The sequence below is a fragment of the Herpailurus yagouaroundi genome, unplaced genomic scaffold, assembly GCF_014898765.1.
Source record: "Herpailurus yagouaroundi ecotype Mexico unplaced genomic scaffold, PumYag 100, whole genome shotgun sequence".
Lineage (NCBI taxonomy): Eukaryota > Metazoa > Chordata > Mammalia > Carnivora > Felidae > Herpailurus > Herpailurus yagouaroundi.
Window position 1 is genome coordinate 57,128,024 of NW_024412391.1, and position 20,341 is coordinate 57,148,364.

The window sequence follows — 20,341 nt, forward strand, 5'->3', positions numbered from 1 at the left end:
TTGAAAGTGTCTGCTTTCTGATTTAATCTCATTGCTAGACCCAGACCAAATTTCATTCTTGTTCATTATATTTCTGTGTTGAAAGTGGGATAAAAAAATAGGATTCAGAAAATACAGTGAAGTGTCTTGAAGATATTTGATGTTTTTATAAGTTTTATTTTGTAAAGAGCATCCTTTTCACCATTTAAAGAGAATATTTGGGGGAGGGAACACAAGTGTGGTCCTCAAATTGACCTAAAGCATGGGCCTGCTGAGAATTATTCCTAAAAACTAAGCTGTGATTTACCAAATTTTGCAGTAAAAATAAACGAAGGTGGGTCTGTGTGTATTGATTTGCATCAGTTATTAGGATCTGATAACAGGCAGACAGGCCTGTTGCCAGAGTCTCCAGAACAGTTAGGTGAAGTCTGTGGGAAGGACAGGACATGTAGCCTTGTTCCTATGAAGGGGGTCAAGATGAGATTTTCATGTCTGGTGGAATCCTCTCTCTGGGCAAGTGACATCTGGAATAGCACTGCTTCCTCCAGAGGAATTTTGGCATCTTAGGAAGCATGTTATATTACTCTGAGAGCACATTGTACTATCTTCTGCTTTGAACATTCACCTTCAAACTGATATATTTCCTTATTCTTTGACAAGGTGGATTCAGATTTTATGGGGCCTGAAGCTTATGTCATATTAGAGCCCCTTTTAATACAAAAAAATATAAACTGGTGGATACAAAAATATCTAATCTGATGAAGATGTTATAACAAATTACAAATTTTAAAAGCTGATATATACTACAAACATCACAAATATCAGAAAAGTAACTTTACACTACTTTTCCCCCTCCATCTTATAGTCTCTGATCATATCTTTATGTGGCAATGATTTTATAGTAGTTTCTCTGGAGAGAGTAAAGTTAAGTTAATCTTTCCTGTAGCATGGTTGGTTAACTTTTTAAATTAGTGATAGTTTAAAAAAGTTTATTTTGGCTTTATAACTTATTATTGGTGATTTCATGAACAGTTTTTAGTACTTTGTCAAAGTTGGTTAAACCTCTATCATGATTCCATCACATATACATTGTAAGATTTAGAATTTCCTGCAGATAGTCTTCTGGTTGTCATTTCAAAGTTTGTTTCTTTTCCACTAGTTTCTGTCTCTGTACTCCTCAAACCTTGTTTCTCTCCAACTTCCACATATTTTAGTTCTAGGTACCAGAGCCTCCTTTCATGTTGTGACCCCTGGCCTTGCATTTTTGTATTACTTCAATGAGTGAGTCAGTACAGTGAGTAGAGGGAGGATTCTTGAAAATGAATTCTGTACCAGAATTGCCTGCATCAATTAAACTATACCTGGAAATGTCTTCAAACCATATATAAGCACATTTCACTAAATAAAAATATTTTATCCCCAAATCATCTGCCTCTTAGCTAGATTCCTATGGCCATTCTAAAGCCATCTTACATGAGGGAAATTGGGACAGAAAGTTGGAATCTATTCTGTTCTTAGACCTGAGCAACTGGGGCCTCTGTTCTGGACCTGTAGTTTAGAAGGTATCTCTTTGGCCCTTCCTCATATGTGCCCCGCCCCACAGGGCGGTCTAGCAAGCTTTGAGTGTATCATCCTGCAAACTGTGCCTAACTTTATTCTTATGTCCTACAGTCCCATCACAATGATCCAGATACGTAAAACTCTGGAACTCCCTAACTTGCAGCCTCAAGCCTGCTTCTAAGGACATGACCAGAAGCCTCTCCCAGGTGCATCCTCTCTTTTTGCACTCTAGTTGTACAAAGTCCTACACTTCAGGAAGGAGCAGTGTTTGCAGAGCGGAGATGGGCATAGTGTAGATGGAGCTCATATGTGGGGGTTGGGGGAACATATGTGCTGAGGACCCTTACATTGTGGGAATAAGCCTGGAGTAGAAAGGCAAATGGGCCCTCCATTTGTAGTCTTGACCAGGTCCCACAAACTTTAGGGATGTCTTGTTGGAGAGGAAGGTAACAATGAACTGAGACACTTGTTTTTTTTTTTTAAACTTACTTTTGTATTTTATATAAAAACATGAAAATGTGAATGCACTGCGAGTACCTCCCAGGGCCATCGAGGGGCCCTGTGCAAGCACAGTGTCCTGAATATTAAGCGTCATTAGCTTCTCAGTAAATCTTGTATGTTCTTTGTCATTAATGAAACTATACATCAAACATTGTGTCTGTTGGTCTCTCTCCATCGGTAATGTTACCTTCCTATTGTCTATTAGTTTGGGGTCAAAAAAATCATGGGAATTATAGTATAAGAAGGAGAGAGTTAGAATAATAGGAGATTCTTTTTAGAGAATGAAACTTAAACTTGGAAAGAGAATGAGGCTCTAGATTTTGGTGATGACAAGACCAAGGGCTTTATTAAGATAGAGTAATGAGATTTTTATTATGTATGAAGAAGGAGTTCAGGGAACTAAGAATGCTAGGTATGAAGAGCACCACATTTGTAATTGCTGGTATCTCCAAGAATTATGACAGCAGTTGTATTGCAAAGCCAGGGACTAAAATCTTACAGGACTTAGATGGAATGATCTGGGGGTTGGTAGATGACTTTAGGAGGCAGTTAGTGAGTTGTAGACTGATAACATAAAATTCAAACCTGAGTTAAAAAGGAAGAAAGACAATTTTAAAATATTGATGCTGTCTAGCATAGCTTATTAAGTATTATTTGGTTACCCTGAATAATTAAGAGACACCATCATAACATTTAGTGTGTATTATTTTAAGAAACAGAACTATAGAATATATTTAAGAAAGATTTTATTCAGTAACTGTATATGTATATGTATTTTTACTATTTGGCAATTAAAAGTGTAACCATTGTTACATAGAGAGAGATATTCCATCCCCAAAAAACAGAATACACATTCTTTTTAAGTGCATATTGAATGTTCTACAGAATAGATCACATGATAGGCTACGAAACAAGTCTCAATAAATTTAAGAAGATTGAAATCATACGATGTATCTTTTATGACCATGATGAAATGAAAGTGGAAATACATGACAAGAAAAAAACTGGAACCCCTACTCCCCACAAACCCCTGAAGGCTAAACAGCAGTATACTAAACAACCTGTGAATCAATGAAGAAATCAAAGGAGACATAAAGAAAAATAGGTGGAGACAAATTAAAATGAAAACACAATGGTCCAAAATCTTTGAGACACAGCAAAAACAGTTCTAAGAGGGAAGTACATAGTGATACAGGCCTACCCCAAGAAAAAGAAAAAGGTCAGTAAACAATCTAACCCTAAATGAACTAGAAAAAAAAATGAAGCAGAGGGTAAGTAAAAGGAAGGGAATAATAAAGATCAAAGCAGAAATAGATGCCATAAAGACTAAAAAACAATAGAGAAAATCAATGAAATTAAGAGCTGGTTCTTTGGAAGGTTAAACAAAATTGAATAGCTAGACTAAAATTAGCTAGACTCAATAAGAAAAAAAGAGAAAGGACTAAAGTAGATAAAACCAGAAACAAAAGAGAAGATGTGACTGAAATCACAGAAATACAAAGGATTATAAGAGAATACTACAAAAAAATTATATGCCAACAATTTGGAGAACCTAGAATTGAATAAATTCCTAAAAACATATAGTCTTCCAAAACTGAATCAGGAGAAATAGAAAATCTGAATAGACCAATTACTAGTAACAAAAGTGAATTGGTAATCAAAAACTGCCAAAAAATAAAACACCAGGAACAGATGGATTCACAAGTGAATTCCACCAAACATTTAAAGAAGAGTTAATACCTATTCTCTTCAAGCTATTCAAAAAAAAAAAAAAAAAAAAAAAAAAAAAAAAAAAAAAAGGAAGAGGAAAAATAGCTTCCAAATATATTGTACGAGGTCAGAATTACCCTGATACCAAATCAGGTAATTTGCTGATATCTCAGCAAAATATTATCAAACTGCATTAAACTATACATTAAAAAGGATCATTCACCATGATCAAGTGGGATTTATTGCAGGGATGAAAGAATGGTTCAATATTCACAAGTCAATATCATACACCACATCAACACAATGAAGGATAAAAATTATGACCATCTCAATAAATTCAGAAAAAAAAATCCATTCATGATAAAAACTCAACAAAATGGGCTTAGAGGTAGAATATCTCAATGTAATAAAGGCCATATAAGAAAAACCCATAGCTAAAATCATACTCATTGCTGAAAATGTGAGAGCTTTTCCTCTAAGTGGGGAACAAGACACGGAAGTCCACTTTAGCACTTTTATTCAACATAGGACTGTAAGTCCTAGCCATAGTATCCAGACAAGAAAAAGAAATAAGGAGAATCCATATTGGTAAGGAAGAAGTCATACTGTCACTATTTACAGATAACATGATACTAATAAATTTCTAAATACTCCACCAAAAAACTATTAGAAATAATAAATGAACCAACACTGTAGAAATACAAACAATAATAAGAATATTATGAGCAATTACATGCCAACAAGTTGCACAAGCTGGAAGAAATAGAAAAATTCATAGAAACATATAAACTACCAAAACTGAAATAGGAAGAAATAGAAAATTTGAACAAACCCATAACCAGGAAATGTCTTGAATCAGTTATAAAAAATCTCCAACAAAACAAAACAAAACAAAACAAAACAAAACAAGAATCCAGGGCCAGACAGCTTTCCAGGAGAATTCTAAACATATAAAGAAGAATGAACACCTCTTCTTTTGAAGCTGTTCTAAAAATTAGAAATGGAAAGAAAACTTCTGAACTCATTCTATGAGGCCAGTACTAGATTTTTGATTCCAAAACTCGACAAAGACCCCACTAAACATGAGAACTACAGACCAGTTTCCCTGGTGAACATGGATGCAAAAATTCTCAACAAGATACTAGCAAACCTGATCCAACAATACATTTAAAGATTTATTCACCACGATCGAGTGGGATTTATTCCCGGGCTGCAGAGGTGGTTCAATATCTGTAAATCAATCCATGTGATACATCACATTAATAAAAGAAAGGATAAGAACCACATGATCCTCTCAGTAGGTTCAGAGAAAGCGCTTGACAAAATACAGCATCCTTTCTTGATAAAAATCCTCATGGGGCGCCTGGGTGACGCAGTCGGTTAAGCGTCTGACTTCAGCCAGGTCACGATCTCGCGGTCCGTGAGTTCGAGCCCCGCGTCGGGCTCTGGGCTGACAGCTCAGAGCCTGGAGCCTGTTTTGGATTCTGTGTCTCCCTCTCTCTCTGCCCCTCCCCCGTTCATGCTCTGTCTCTCTCTGTCCCAAAAATAAAAATAAATGTTGAAAAAAAAATCCTCAAAAGAGTAGGATGGAAGGAACATTCCTCAAGATGATAAAGGACCTATATGAAAGACCCTAATATCATCTTCAATAGGGAAAAACTGAGAGTTTTCCCTCTAAGGTCAGGAACAAAATAAGAATGTCTATTCCCAGCGAACATTAACAACTCAGGCAACAGCAAATGTTGGCAAGGATGTGGAGAAAGAGGATCTCTTTTGCACTGCTGGTAGGAATGCAAACTGGTACAGCCACTCTGGAGAACAATATGGAGGTTCCTCAAAAAATTAAAAATAAAATTACCCTACAACACAGCAATTTCACTGCTAGGTATTTATCCAAGGGATACAGGTATGCTGTTTCGAAGGAGCACATGCACCCTAATGTTTATAGCAGCACCATCAACAATAGCCAACATATGGAAAGAGCCCAAATGTCCATTGATGGATGAATGGATAAAGAAGATGTGGATAAAGTATTACTTGGCAATCCAAAAGAGTGAAATCTTGCCCTTTGCAACTATGTGGACAGAACTAGAGGGCATTATGCTAAGAAAATTAGATAAACACAACTATCATATGACTTCACTCATATGAGGACTTTAAAACACAGAACAAATGAACACAAGGGAAGGGAAGCAAAAAAAAAAAAAAGAACAGGGAGGGGGACAAAACATATGAGACTCTTAAATTTGGAGAACAAACAGAGGGTTATTGGAAGGGTTGTGGAAGGGGGGATGGGCTAAATGGGTAAGGGGCATTAACAAATCTACTCTTGAAATCATTGTTGCACTATATGCTAACTTGGATGTAAATTAAAACATTTAAAAAAAAAAAAGAATGTCCATTCTCACCACTGTTATTCAACATAGTGTTGGAAGTCCCAGTCTCAGCAATCAGACAACATAAAGAAATAAGAGTCATCAAAATCATCAAAGAAGAAGTCAAACTCACTCCACAGACAACATGATGCTGTAGTGGAAAATCCGTAAAAGTCTACTAAAAAACTGCTAGAATTTATACACAAATTCGACAAAGACAATGGATATAAAGTCAATGTACATAAATCTGTTGCATTTCCAAACACCAATAATGAAGCAGAAGAGAAATCAAGGAATCTACCCCATTTATAATTGCACCAAAACCCATAAGACACCTAGGAATAAACCTAACCAAAGAGGTAAAAGATCTGTACACTGAAAACTTAGAAAAGTTATGAAAGAAATTGAATAAGACACAAAGAAATGGAAAAAAATTCCATGTTCATGGATTGGAAGAACAAATATTGCTAAAATGTCAATAATATCCATAGCAATCTACACATTCAATGCAGTCCCTATCAAAATAATACCAGCATTCTTCACAGAGCTAGAACAAAAAATCTTAAAATTATATGGAACCAGAAAAGACTCCAAACAGCCAAAGCAATCCTGAAAAAAAAAAAAGCTGGAGGCATCACAATCCAGACTTCAAGCTTTAATCATCAAGACAGTATGGTACTGGCACGAAAACATACATGTGGATTAATGGAACAGAATAGAAGATCCAGAAAGGGACCCAAAGATGTATGGCCAACTCATCTTTGACACAGCAGGAAAGAATATCCAATGGAAAAAATTTCTGTAAAGTAAAAGTCTTCGGCAAATGGTATTGGGAAAACTGGACAGCAACATGCAGAAGAATGAACCTGGACCACTTTCTTATACCATACACAAAAATAAACTCAAAATGGATGAAAGCCCTAAATGTAAGACAGGAAACCATCAAAATCCTAGAGGAGAAAACATGCAGTAATCTCTTTGTTCTCAGCCATAGCAAATTCTTACTAGACATGTCTCCAGATGCAAGGGAAACAAAAGCAAAAATGAACTATTGGAACCTCAGCAAGATAAAAAAAAGTCCACAGGAAAGGAAACAATAAATAAAACTAAAAGGCAAATGACATATCTGATGGGGGAAGATAATTGCAAATGACATATATGATAAAGGGTTAGTATCCACAATCTATAAAGAACTTCTTAAACTCAACCCCCCAAAAAACAAATAATCCAGTGAAGAAATGAGAAAATGACGTGTACAGACATTTTTCCAAAGAAGACATCCAGGTGGCTAATAGACACATGAAAAGATGCTCAACATCACTAATCATCAGGGAAATATAAATCAAAACCACAATGAGATACCATCTCACACCTTAGTGTGAATACAATCTCACTTTAGTCTGAATGGCTAAAATTAACAACTCAGGAAACAACAGATGTTGGCAAGGATGCAGGGAAAGAGGAATCCTTTTGCACTGCTGGTGGGAATACAAACTGGTATAGCCACTCTGGAAAACTGTATGGAGGTTCCTCAAAAAACTAAAAATAGAGCTACCCTGTGACCCAGCAATTTGTGCTACTAGGTATTTATCCAAAGGGTACAAAAATGCAGCTTCAAAGCGACACATGCACTGCATTCCAACATTTATAGCAACACTATCAACAATAGCCAAATTATGGGAAGACCCCAAATGTCCATTGACTGATAAATGGATAAAGAATATATGGTATATACATATATACAATGGAATATTACTTGGCAATCAAAAAGAATGAAATCTTGCCTTTTGCAACAATGTGGAGGGAACTAGAGTGTATTATGATAAATGAAATAAGTCATAAAAAGATGAATAACATGATTTCACTCATATGTGAAATTTAAGAAGCAAAAAACATTAACATAGGGGAAGGGAAGCAAAAATAAGATAAAAACAGAGAGGGAGACAAATCATAATAGACTTGAATACAGAGTAAAAATTGAGGATTGCTGGTGGTGTGTTGGGTTGGGGGAAGGGCTGAATGTGTGATGGGCATTAAGGAAGGCACTTGCTGGGATGAGCACTGGGTGTCATATAAGTGATGAATCACTAAATTCTATTCCTGAAACCATTGTTACACTATAGGTTAACTAACTTGTATTTAAATATATTTTTTTAAAGTAATAAATGAATTCACTAAAGTACTGGGTAGAAAATTAATACTCATAAACCAGTAGTGTTTCTACATACTAATAACAAAGTAGCAGAAAGAGAAATTAAGAAAACAGTTCTATTTATAATTTCAGAAAACAACAAAATACCTAGGAATAAACTTAATCAAGGAGGTGAAAGACCTGTATTCTGAAAACTATAAAACATTGATGAAATAAATTGAAGATAACACAAACAATTGGAAAGATATTCCATGCTCATAAGTTGGAATACACCACATAGCCAAAACAATCCTGAGAAAGAAAAACAAAGCTGGAGGTATCCCAATTCCAGATTTCAAGATATATAAGGCTGTAGTGATCAAAACAGTTGGGGACTGGCACACACACACACAAAAGACATAGATCAATAAAGTAGAACAGGGAGTCCAAAAGGAAAGCCACCCTTATATGATCAACTAATCTATGACAAAGAAGACAAGAATATAGTGGGCAAAAGACAGTATCTTCAAAAAATGATGCTGGGAAAACTGGAACAGATACATGCAAAAGAAGGGAACTGGACCACTCTCTTTCAGCATACACAAAAATAAGCTCAAAACGCATTAAAGATCTAAATGTGAGACTTGAATCCATAAGAATCTAGAAGAGAACAAAGGTAGTAACTTCTTTGACATTGGCCATAATGACATTTTTCTAGATAGGTGCCCTGAGACAAAAGAAACAAAAGCAAAAATAAACCATTGAGGCTACATCAAAATAAAAATCTTCTGCACAGCGAAGGAAACTACTGACAAGAAGACAACCTATTGAATGGACGAACTTATATGCAAATGATATATCTGATAAAGGGTTAATATCCAAAATATATAAAGGAGTTATACATCTCAACATCAAAAAAAAAAAACCCAAAAAACACAGTCCAATTAAAAAATGGTCAGAAGCTTAGGATCCTGGGAAGATGGCGGCATAGGAGGATGCTGGGCTCACCGCGCATCCTGCTGATCACTTAGATTCCACCTACACCTGCCTAAATAACCCAGAAAACCGCCAGAAGACTAGCAGAACGAAGTCACCGGAGCCAAGCCAGACGAGAGGCCCACGGAAGAGAGTAGGAAGGGTGGCAAGGCAGTGTGCGCTACACAGACTGGGGGGAGGGAGCCGGGGCGGAGGGGCAGCCTGCCGGTCAAGCAGAGCCCCCGAGTCTGGCTGGCAAAAGCGGAGGGGCCGGACAGAGTGTGATCGGACAGCAAGCGGGACTTGACATCTGGAAGGTTATAGGCTAACAGCTCTGCTCGGAGAACAGGAGACTGGAAGACAATGGGAGGGAGAGTTGTTGAGCCCCAGACGACAGAGCTCAGCTTGGCGGGGAACAAGGGCTCTCGCGAGCACCATCTCCCTCGCCCATCACCCAGCCAGAATCCCAAAGGGAACCAGTTCCTGTCAGGGAACTTGCTTGCACCGCACAAACACCCAACGCTGTGCTTCTGTGGATCCATCCCTCCGGCAGGTCTGACTCCCTCCCGGTGCTGCAGGGCCCCTCCCGAAGCGGATCTCCAAAGGAAAAGTGAGCTGAGCCTGCCCCTGCTGCCCCTGTGCACCTTGCCCATCCACCCCAGCTAATACGCCAGATCCCCAGCACCACAAGCCTGGCAGTGTGCAAGTAGCCCAGACGGGCCACGCCACCCCACAGTGAATCCCGACCCTGGGAGAAGGGAAGAGAAGGCACACACAAGTCTGACTATGGCCCCAGCGGTGGGCTGGGGGCAGGCATCAGGTCTGACTGCGGCCCCACCCACTAATGCAAGTTATTCCAGACAGCACAGTGGAAGTGCCCCGCAGTTCCACACCACTCCAGGGATGATCCAAAATGATGAAACGGAAGAATTCCCCTCAAAAAAACGTCCAGGAAACGACAGCTAATGAACTGATCAAAAACAATTTAAACAATATAACAGAAAGTGAATTTAGAATAATAGTCATAAAATTAATCGCTGGGCTTGAAAACAGTATAAAGGACATCAGAAAATCTATTGCTACAGAGATCAAGGGACTAAGGAACAGCCAGGAGGAGCTAAAAAATGCTATCAATGAGCTGCAAAATAAAATGGAGACAACCACGGCTCGGATTGAAGAGGCAGAAGAGAGAATAGGTGAACTAGATGATAAAATTATGGAAAAAGAAGAAGCTGAGAAAAAGAGAGAGAAAAAACTCCAGGAGTATGAGGGGAAAATTAGAGAACTAAGTGATGCACTAAAGAGAAATAATATATGCATAATTGGTATTCCAGAGGAGGAAGAGAGAGGGAAAGGTGCTGAAGGTGTATTTGAAGAAATAATAGCTGAGAACTTCCCTGATCTGGGGAAGGAAAAAGGCATTGAAATCCAAGAGGCACAGAGAACTCCCTTCAGACGTCACTTGAATCGATCTTCTGCAGGACATATCATAGTGAAACTGGCAAAATAGAAGGATAAAGAGAAAATTCTGAGAGCTAGAGATAAACATGCTCCAATATATAAAGGGAGACCTATAAGACTCATGACCAATCTCTCTACTGAGACTTGGCAGCACAGAAAGGAATGGCAGGAGATCTTCAATGTGATGAACAGAAAAAATATGCAGCCGAAAATCCTTTACCCAGCAAGTCTGTCGTTTACAATAGAAGGAGAGATAAAGGTCTGCCCAAACAAACAAAAACTGAAGGAATTTGTCACCACTAAACCAGCCCTACAAGAGATCCTAAGGGGGATCCTGTGAGACAAAGTACCAGAGACATCGCTACAAGCATGAAACCTACAGACATCACAATGACTCTAAACCCATATCTTTCTACAATAACACTGAATGTAAATGGATTAAATGCGCCAACCAAAAGACATAGGGTATCAGAATGGATAAAAAAAAACAAGACCCATCTATTTGCTGTCTACAAGAGACTCATTTTAGACCTGAGGACACCTTCAGATTGAGAGTGAGGGGATGGAGAACTATTTATCATGCTACTGGAAGCCAAAAGAAAGCTGGAGTAGCCATACTTATATCAGACAAACTAGACTTTAAATTAAAGGCTGTAACAAGAGATGAAGAAGGGCATTCTATAATAATCACAGGGTCTGTCCATCAGGAAGAGCTAACAATTATAAATGTCTGTGCCAAATACAGGAGCCCCCAAATATAGAAAACAATCGCTCACAAACATAAGCAACCTTATTGATAAGAATGTGATCATTGCAGGGGACTTTAACACTCCACTTACAGAAATGGATAGATCATCTAGACACACGGTCAATAAAGAAACAAGGGCCCTGAATGAGACATTGGATCAGATGGACTTGACAGATATATTTAGAACTCTGCATCCCAAAGCAACAGAATATACTTTCTTCTCAAGTGCACATGGAATATTCTCCAAGATAGATCACATACTGGGTCACAAAACAGCCCTTCATAAGTATACAAGAATTGCAATCATACCATGCATACTTTCAGACCACAATGCTATGAAGCTTGAAATCAACCACAGTAAAAAGTCTGGAAAACCTCCAAAAGCATGGAGGTTAAAGAATACCCTACTAACAAATGAGTGGGTCAACCAGGCAATTAGAGAAGAAATTAAGAAATATATGGAAACAAATGAAAATGAAAATACAACAATCCGAACGCTTTGGGATGCAGCGAAGGCAGTCCTGAGAGGAAAATACATTGCAATCCAGGCCTATCTCAAGAAACAAGAAAAATCCCAAATACAAAATCTAACAGCACACCTAAAGGAAATAGAAGCAGAACAGCAAAGACAGCCTAAACCCAGCAGAAGAAGAGAAATAATAAAGATCAGAGCAGAAATAAACAATATAGGTCTAAAAAAAAAACTGTAGAGCAGATCAATGAAACCAAGAGTTGGTTTTTTGAAAAAATAAACAAAATTGATAAACCTCTAGCCAGGCTTCTCAAAAAGAAAAGGGAGATGACCCAAATAGATAAAATCATGAATGAAAATGGAATGATTACAACCAATCCCTCAGGTATACAAGTAATTATCAGGGAATACTATGAAAAATTATATGCCAACAAACTGGACAACCTGGAAGAAATGGACAAATTCCTAAACACCCACACCCTTCCAAAACTCAATCCGGAGGAAATAGAAAGCTTGAACAGACCCATAACCAGCAAAGAAATTGAATCAATCATCAAAAATCTCCCAACAAATAAGAGTCCAGGACCAGATGGCTTCCCAAGGGAGTTCTACCAGACGTTTAAAGCAGAGATAATACCTATTCTTCTCAAGGTATTCCAAAAAATAGAAAGGGAAGGAAAACTTCCAGACTCATTCTATGAAGCCAGTATTACTTTGATTCCTAAACCGTACAGAGACCCAGTAAAACAAGAGAACTACAGGCCAATATTCCTGATGAATATGGATGCAAAAATTCTCAATAAGATACTAACAAATCAAATTCAACAGCATATAAAAAGAATTATTCACCATGATCAAGTGGAATTCATTCCTGGGATGCAGGGCTGGTTCAAAATTCGCAAATCAATCAGTGTGATACATCACATTAATAAAAGAAAAGATAAGAACCATATGATCCTGTCAATCGATGCAGAAAAGGCCCTTGACAAAATCCAGCACCCTTTCTTAATAAAAACCCTTGAGAAAGTCGGGATAGAGGGAACATACTTAAAGATCATAAAAGCCATTTTTAAAAAACCCACAGCTAACATCACCCTTAATGGGGAAAAACTGAGAACTTTTTCCCTGAGATCAGGAACACGACAGGGATGTCCACTCTCACCGCTGTTGTTTAACATAGTGCTGGAAGTTCTAGCATCAGCAATCAGACAACAAAAGGAAATCAAAGGCATCAAAATTGGCAAAGATGAAATTAAGCTTTCACTTTTTGCAGATGACATGATATTATACATAGAAAATCCGATAGATTCCACCAGAAGTCTGCTAGAACTGATACATGAATTTAGCAAAGTTGCAGGATACAAAATCAATGTACAGAAATCAGTTGCATTCTTATACACTAATAATGAGGCAACAGAAAGACAAATAAAGAAACTGATCCCATTCGCAATTGCACCAAGAAGCATAAAAAACCGAGGAACAAATCTAACCAAAGATGTACAAGATCTGTATGCTGAAAACTATAGAAGGCTTATGAAGGAAATTGAAGAAGATATAAAGAAATGGAAAAAACATTCCATGATCATGGATTGGAAGAGTAAATAATGTTGAAATATCAATACTACCCAAAGCTATCTACACATTCAATGCAATACCAATCAAAATCGCACCAGCATTCTTCTCGAAACTAGAACAAGCAATGCTAAAATTCATATGGAACCACAAAAGGCCCCGAATAGCCAAAGTAATTTTGAAGAAGAAGACCAAAGCAGGAGGCATCACAATCCCAGGCTTTAGCCTCTACTACAAAGCTGTCGTCATCAAGACAGCATGGTATTGGCACAAAAACAGACACATAGACCAATGGAATAGAATAGAAACCCCAGAACTAGACCCACAAACGTATGGCCAACTCATCTTTGACAAAGCAGGAAAGAACATCCAATGAAAAAAGACAGTCTCTTTAACAAATGGTGCTGGGAGAACTGGACAGCAACATGCAGAAGATTGAAACTAGACCACTTTCTCACACCATTCACAAAAATAAACTCAAAATGGATAAAGGACCTGAATGTGAGACAGGAAACCATCAAAACCTTAGAGGAGAAAGCAGGAAAAGACCTCTCTGACCTCAGCCGTAGCAATCTCTTACTCGACACATCCCCAAAGGCAAGGGAATTGAAAGCAAAAATGAACTACTGGGACCTTATGAAGATAAAAAGCTTATGCACAGTAAAGGAAACAACCAACAAAACTAAAAGGCAACCAACGGAATGGGAAAAGATAGTTGCAAATGACATATCGGACAAAGGGCTAATATCCAAAATCTACAAAGAACTCACCAAACTCCACACCTGAAAAACAAATAACCCAGTGAAGAAATGGGCAGAAAACATGAATAGACACTTCTGTAAAGAAGACATCCGGATGGCCAACAGGCACATGAAAAGATGCTCAACGTTGCTCCTCATCAGGGAAATACAAATCAAAACCACACTCCGATATCACCTCACGCCAGTCAGAGTGGCCAAAATGAACAAATCAGGAGACTATAGATGCTGGAGAGGATGTGGAGAAACGGGAACCCTCTTGCACTGTTGGTGGGAATGCAAACTGGTGCAGCCAGTCTGGAAAACAGTGTGGAGGTTCCTCAAAAAATTAAAAATAGACCTACCCATTTGACCCAGGAATCGCACTGTTAGGAATTTACCCAAGGGATACAGGAGTACTGAGGCATAGGGGCACTTGTACCTCAATGTTTATAGAAGCACTCTCAACAATAGCCAAATTATTGAAAGAGTCTAAATGTCCATCAACTGATAAATGGATAAAGAAATTGTGGTTTATATACACAATGGAGTACTACGTGGCAATGAGAAAGAATGAAATATGGCCCTTTATAGCAACATGGATGGAAATGGAGAATGTTATGCTAAGTGAAATAAGCCATACAGAGAAAGACAGATACCAGATGTTTTGACTCTTAGGTGGATCGTGAGAAACTTAACAGAAACTCATGTGGGAGAGGAAGGAAAAAAAAAAAAAAAAAAGGAGGGTAGATGTGGGGGGGAGCCAAAGCATAAGGGACTCTTAAAAACTGAGAACAAACTGAGGGTTGATGGGGGGAGGGAGGGAGGGGAGGGTGGGTGATGGGTATTGAGGAGGGCACCTTTTGGGATGAGCACTGGGTGTTGTATGGAAACCAATTTGAATATAAACTTCATATATTGAAAAAAAATGGTCAGAAGACTTGTATAGACTTGTTTCCAAAGAGAAGATACAGATGGTTAATATCACGAATTATCAGGGAAATGCAAATCCAAAACAAAATGAGGTATCACCTCATACCTGTCAGAATGTCTAAAATAAAAAAGACAAGAAATAACAAATGTTGGTGAGAGTGAAGAGAAAACAGAACGCTCATACACTGCCAGTGGGAATGCAAATTGGCACAGCCACTGTGGAAAACAGTATGGAGGTTACTCAAAAAAATTAAAAATAGATATACCATATGCTTCAATAATTCTGCTACTGGGTATTTACCCCAAGGAAACAAAAACACTAATTTGAAGAAATATATGTAGCATTATTTACAATAACCAACATATGGAATGATCTTAAGTGTCCAGTGACAAAGGGATAAAAAAGATGTCATATATATATATATATATATATTATATGTATATATGTCATATATATGTGTCATATATATGTGTCATATATATATGTGTGTGTATATATATATATATATATAAATATACATATATATATAATGGAATATTATGCAGGCATAAGAAGGATAAGATCTTGCCAATTGGGACATTGATGGACCTAGAGGGTATTATTCTAAGTGAAATAAGTCAGACTGATAAAGATAAATTCCATGTGATTTTACTCATATGTAGAATCTAAAAAATAAAAAAAAAATGAATAACAAAATAAAAATCAAGTTAGACATATAAATATAGAGAACAGACTGATAGCTGCCACAGGGAAGGTGGATGAGGAAGTGCACAACATGGCTGAAGGGAGTAGTAGATACAGGCTTCCAGTTATGAAATGAATAAGCCACAGAAATAAAAGGCACAGAATAAGGAATATAGTCAATTATATTGTAATAGTGTTATATAGTGACAGATGATAGCTACACTTGCAGTGAGCTTAGCATAACACATAGAGAACTTGCATCACTATGTTGCATGCCTAAAACTAATATTACATTGTGTGTAAACTCTACTCAGAAAAATAAAAAGCATATTTTACATAAGGATGCAGTTCATGAAAATGTGTAATCAATGTGAGCTGAAAAATAATTATGCAGATACATTATAAAAACAATCTACATTTGCTTTTAAAATTGTTTTATAGTAGGAAAATCAATTGATAGAAAAATTATTGAAAAAAGTTAACAACTATTTATGACAAAACTCTTATCAAAATATAACCAGAGGAAATTTACTTCCCTATGCAGAGATCTCCACCAAAAGCTCACAGGGAGAAATATTTTAATGATAAAATTTTAGAAACAATTTCTTCAAACTGAAGCAACTTTAAGTGCCTATTACTACTGTATTCCAGATTGTCTTTGAAGTTCATAGTAAGAAAAGTAAAATGTAAAATGTATAAGAATTGGAAAGGAACTAAAAAAAAAAACTCACCTTATTTGAAGATAATATAATCGCATACCTTGAAAATTCAATAAACTTTACCTGTAAATTATTAGAACTAATAAGGGAGGACAACAAGTTCTTGTAAATCAAATGAATATGCAAAAGTGTTTGCATCTAATATAACAGCTTAAAACGTTTAGGAAATAATGTACAGAAAGGAATACCTCAAGGTAGCAAAAAATTTCTTGAGCCACCAAAACTGTAAAGCAGAAGGTGATAAATGTGACTGCATTAAAGCAACAACAACATTAAGAACAAAAACACTTTTGAATTACAGATATCTGAAGAAAGGAAAAAGACAAATCAGAGTCTTGGAGATGTTATTTGAAATATATATAATTTACAAATTTTTAGAAACCTGAAAATACAAAGATTTGGCAAATTTTATTTAAAAAAAATCCTCAATGCAAAATATTGTAAATTCATAAAGATGAAACTCAAATAGTAAATAAACATGTAAAAGTATTCAATTTCAGTGTTAACCAAGATAATACAAAATTAAGCCCTCCATTGGGCAAAGTAATGGTTCCCAAGGATGTTCCCAGAGACTGCAAATATGCTCATTTATAATGCAAGGAGGAATTAATGTTGCAATGGAATTAAGTTTGCTCATCAACTGACCTTGAGATTGTGAGATTATACTGGATTATTGGAGTAGGCCTAGGTAATCATAAGGATCCTTGCTTTTTTTTAAAAAAAATTAATGTTTATAGTTTTGAGGGAGAGAGAGTATGAGTTGGGGAGGGGCAGAGAGATGGGGAGACACAGAATCTGAAGCAGGCTTCAGGCTCTGAACTGGCAGCACATAGTCTGAAATGGGGCTCGAACCCACGAACTGTGAGATCATGACCTGAGCCAAAGTGAGATGCTTAACTGAGTAAGCCTCCAAGGCACCCCAATTGTAAGGATCCTTGTAAATGGAAGAGAATGCCAGAAGAGTCAGAGTCAGAGAAAAATTGGATGTCATGCTGCTGGCTTTAAATATGGAGGAAGGGACCACAAGGCAAGGAATGAGGCAGCCTGTAGAAGCTAGAAAATGCAAGGAAACAAATTCTCTTGTAGAATCCCTCAAAGGAATGCAACCAACCCCTAATGACCCCTGGATTTGAGACCCATTTTGGACTTCTGTTTTCTTCAGAACTGGAAAATAATATACTTGTGTTGTTATTAAGCCACTATAGTTGTGGAAAATGGGAAGTGTCATGTATTGCTGGTGACAGATGATAAATTAGTATGTCTTCTTTGGAGGGCACTTTCACAAGGTCTAATATGTTTATACTCTCAGAACCAGCAATTTTATTTCTAGGTATATTTTAGAGAAATTATGACACATAGGGACAAAGAGACACATACAAGAATCACTTAAGAGCCTGCTGTCTTAGGAGAATTTCTGTCTTATTTTCAATATTTCTTCAATGAAAATTCAGAATCAACATAAATTTCTATCACTTAGAGAATGGGTAAGTAATGTATACTTATCTGATGGAATAGTATACAGCAGGCAATGGACTAGAGCTACCTGTATTGACATGCTAAATTGCAAACCTACAAATTTGAGAAAAAACAAGTTGAAGAAACTGTGTGTGTGTGTGTGTGTGTGTGTGTGTATATGCACACACACATATGTGTGAATTAAAATAACATACAAAATTTTAAAACATATAAAAGATTTCTTTTGTTTTTGAATACATAATTATGTATTAAAATCATCTATGGGAATGTAAAACCAAAGTCAGGATTTTGATGACACTGATAAAGGTAAAGTAAATGTCTAATTATTCAAATTATTTACCTCTGGTGAGGACTTTCTATCCAAACATAGCAGAAGTAATACCATAATAGTGTACGATATATAAACTATATATATTGTATATATATATATAATATAGAAATATATATTTATATATAAAATTTATATTATACTATATATTATACATAAAAATTTATATATAAAATAATAATTTTAGTTTAGGGAAATAATTTTTAGTTTAGGCTACACATGCAATGGCAACCTTAGCTCTGATTAACAAAAATAATAATTACCATAGTTGAGTTCACATGTACTCTTTTATCATAACTTGAGGGTTAGAAAAAGAGACAATTCTTACCAAAGTAGTAATCTTTTTCTTCCCATCAAATTTCAAATTTCAAATGAGGCAGACTCTAAATAAATAAATTCAAACTGATGTGTGTTATTATTTTATTAATTGGTATAAAATAATTTTTACCCTACCCTGTAGATATATGAATTTCTATACTTGAATTTTTAAAAAATCAAATGATATATATCCAAGAACTACTCACCAACTGGAAAGAAATTCAGTTATTGTCTATTTTAAACATCTCTTCTTTTAAGGTTCACTTCAGAGCATTTGAGATGGGCCTCTGTTTTCCTCCCACTTTAATCATTTCTGGGTGCTTTTCTGGTTCTAAATCAAATATGGACATGAGGAGCTTGGTCCAAACTACTTGCTGAGGACCTGGTATCTGGCTTTCTGAGTTTAATATGCACCATTTCCTTCTTTGCATGCTACTAATTTCCAGGGGCATGTCAAGAGAACAAGATAGTGCTCCCTACCCTTTGAAGGAACCATGAAAATGTTACCCCTCAGTATTGGGGAATCATGGTTTTCTGGAGGGGGGCATTTGCTTTCACCTCAATCATCTTCCCTAAAGAGTTCCCTCCAAACTTCATCTGACTTCATTGAATCTCTAAAAACAGATATCACACTTCATTTTGAAGCTATTGGATACTAACATCAGTCACGTTCATGATTTTTTTTTAACCAAACAGAAAACTATTTGGTAAGATTCTTGGTCTATTCTTCAAAGAAAACTGTGGTGAATTTTACTTTTAGGAAGTTTAATCTTTCTGAATGTTGCCTACATAATATATAGATTTACTTAAGCACTTTTAACATTATACATACTCCTAATTGTGCCAAACTTAATGCCAGAGAGGTTCACTGGTCCCATCAAGGGCACACTCTAAAGGGATTCATGTTCAAGACAGCAGTCTTGCCCTGGATTGATCTCAAAGGCAAGGAGGACTGAGCCTCCTAATCCTGCAAGGGATCATTCTTACTGCCTTGAAGACTCTTCTGGAGAATGCAGGCTTTGGAGACTTACAAGAATAATCTAAATAACGTTGGCATAGTCAAAAGGCAGCTTGCATTGTTAAACTTTCTCTAGTCCCTAGGAATCTCTCATGTGCCTGTACTTTATCACTGATGTGGAGTTGAACGAACCTATGTGCCTGCCTAAGTTGTAGCTTTGCAAAGTCTGCTGGGTGCCTGGGCTGAATTCACAGACTTTGCCTTGAATTGATAAAACAGTCAAAGAACACTCATTAGATGGTGATCTATCCTTGGAAGATGTGCATCTTAGTGATTCTATCATTCCCATCAGAAAAATGCACTAAGATGCCAAGAGATAATTAATAAATGCCTTAAAATTAGACAAGTGGCCATTTTATATCATAGCAATATGCATGTTATTTGAAGAAATTACACACATAGAATGGCAGCAGATGTTCTCCACTCCCACTATTGACAGATCAGGATATAGAAGCCTTAAACTCCACCAGGAGGGATTTAGGTCACTGTGAGGAAATCAGTGTGCATTTAAAATCTCTTTTTGTATGTTTAAAATATGTTGTAATGTTTTAAGAAACAGCTCTTCCTTTTGAAATGCTGCTAGAGGGCTTCTGTGGAGAGCTGCAGCTGCCTGGATGCATTCAAAGGAGATTATTCAGCTTAG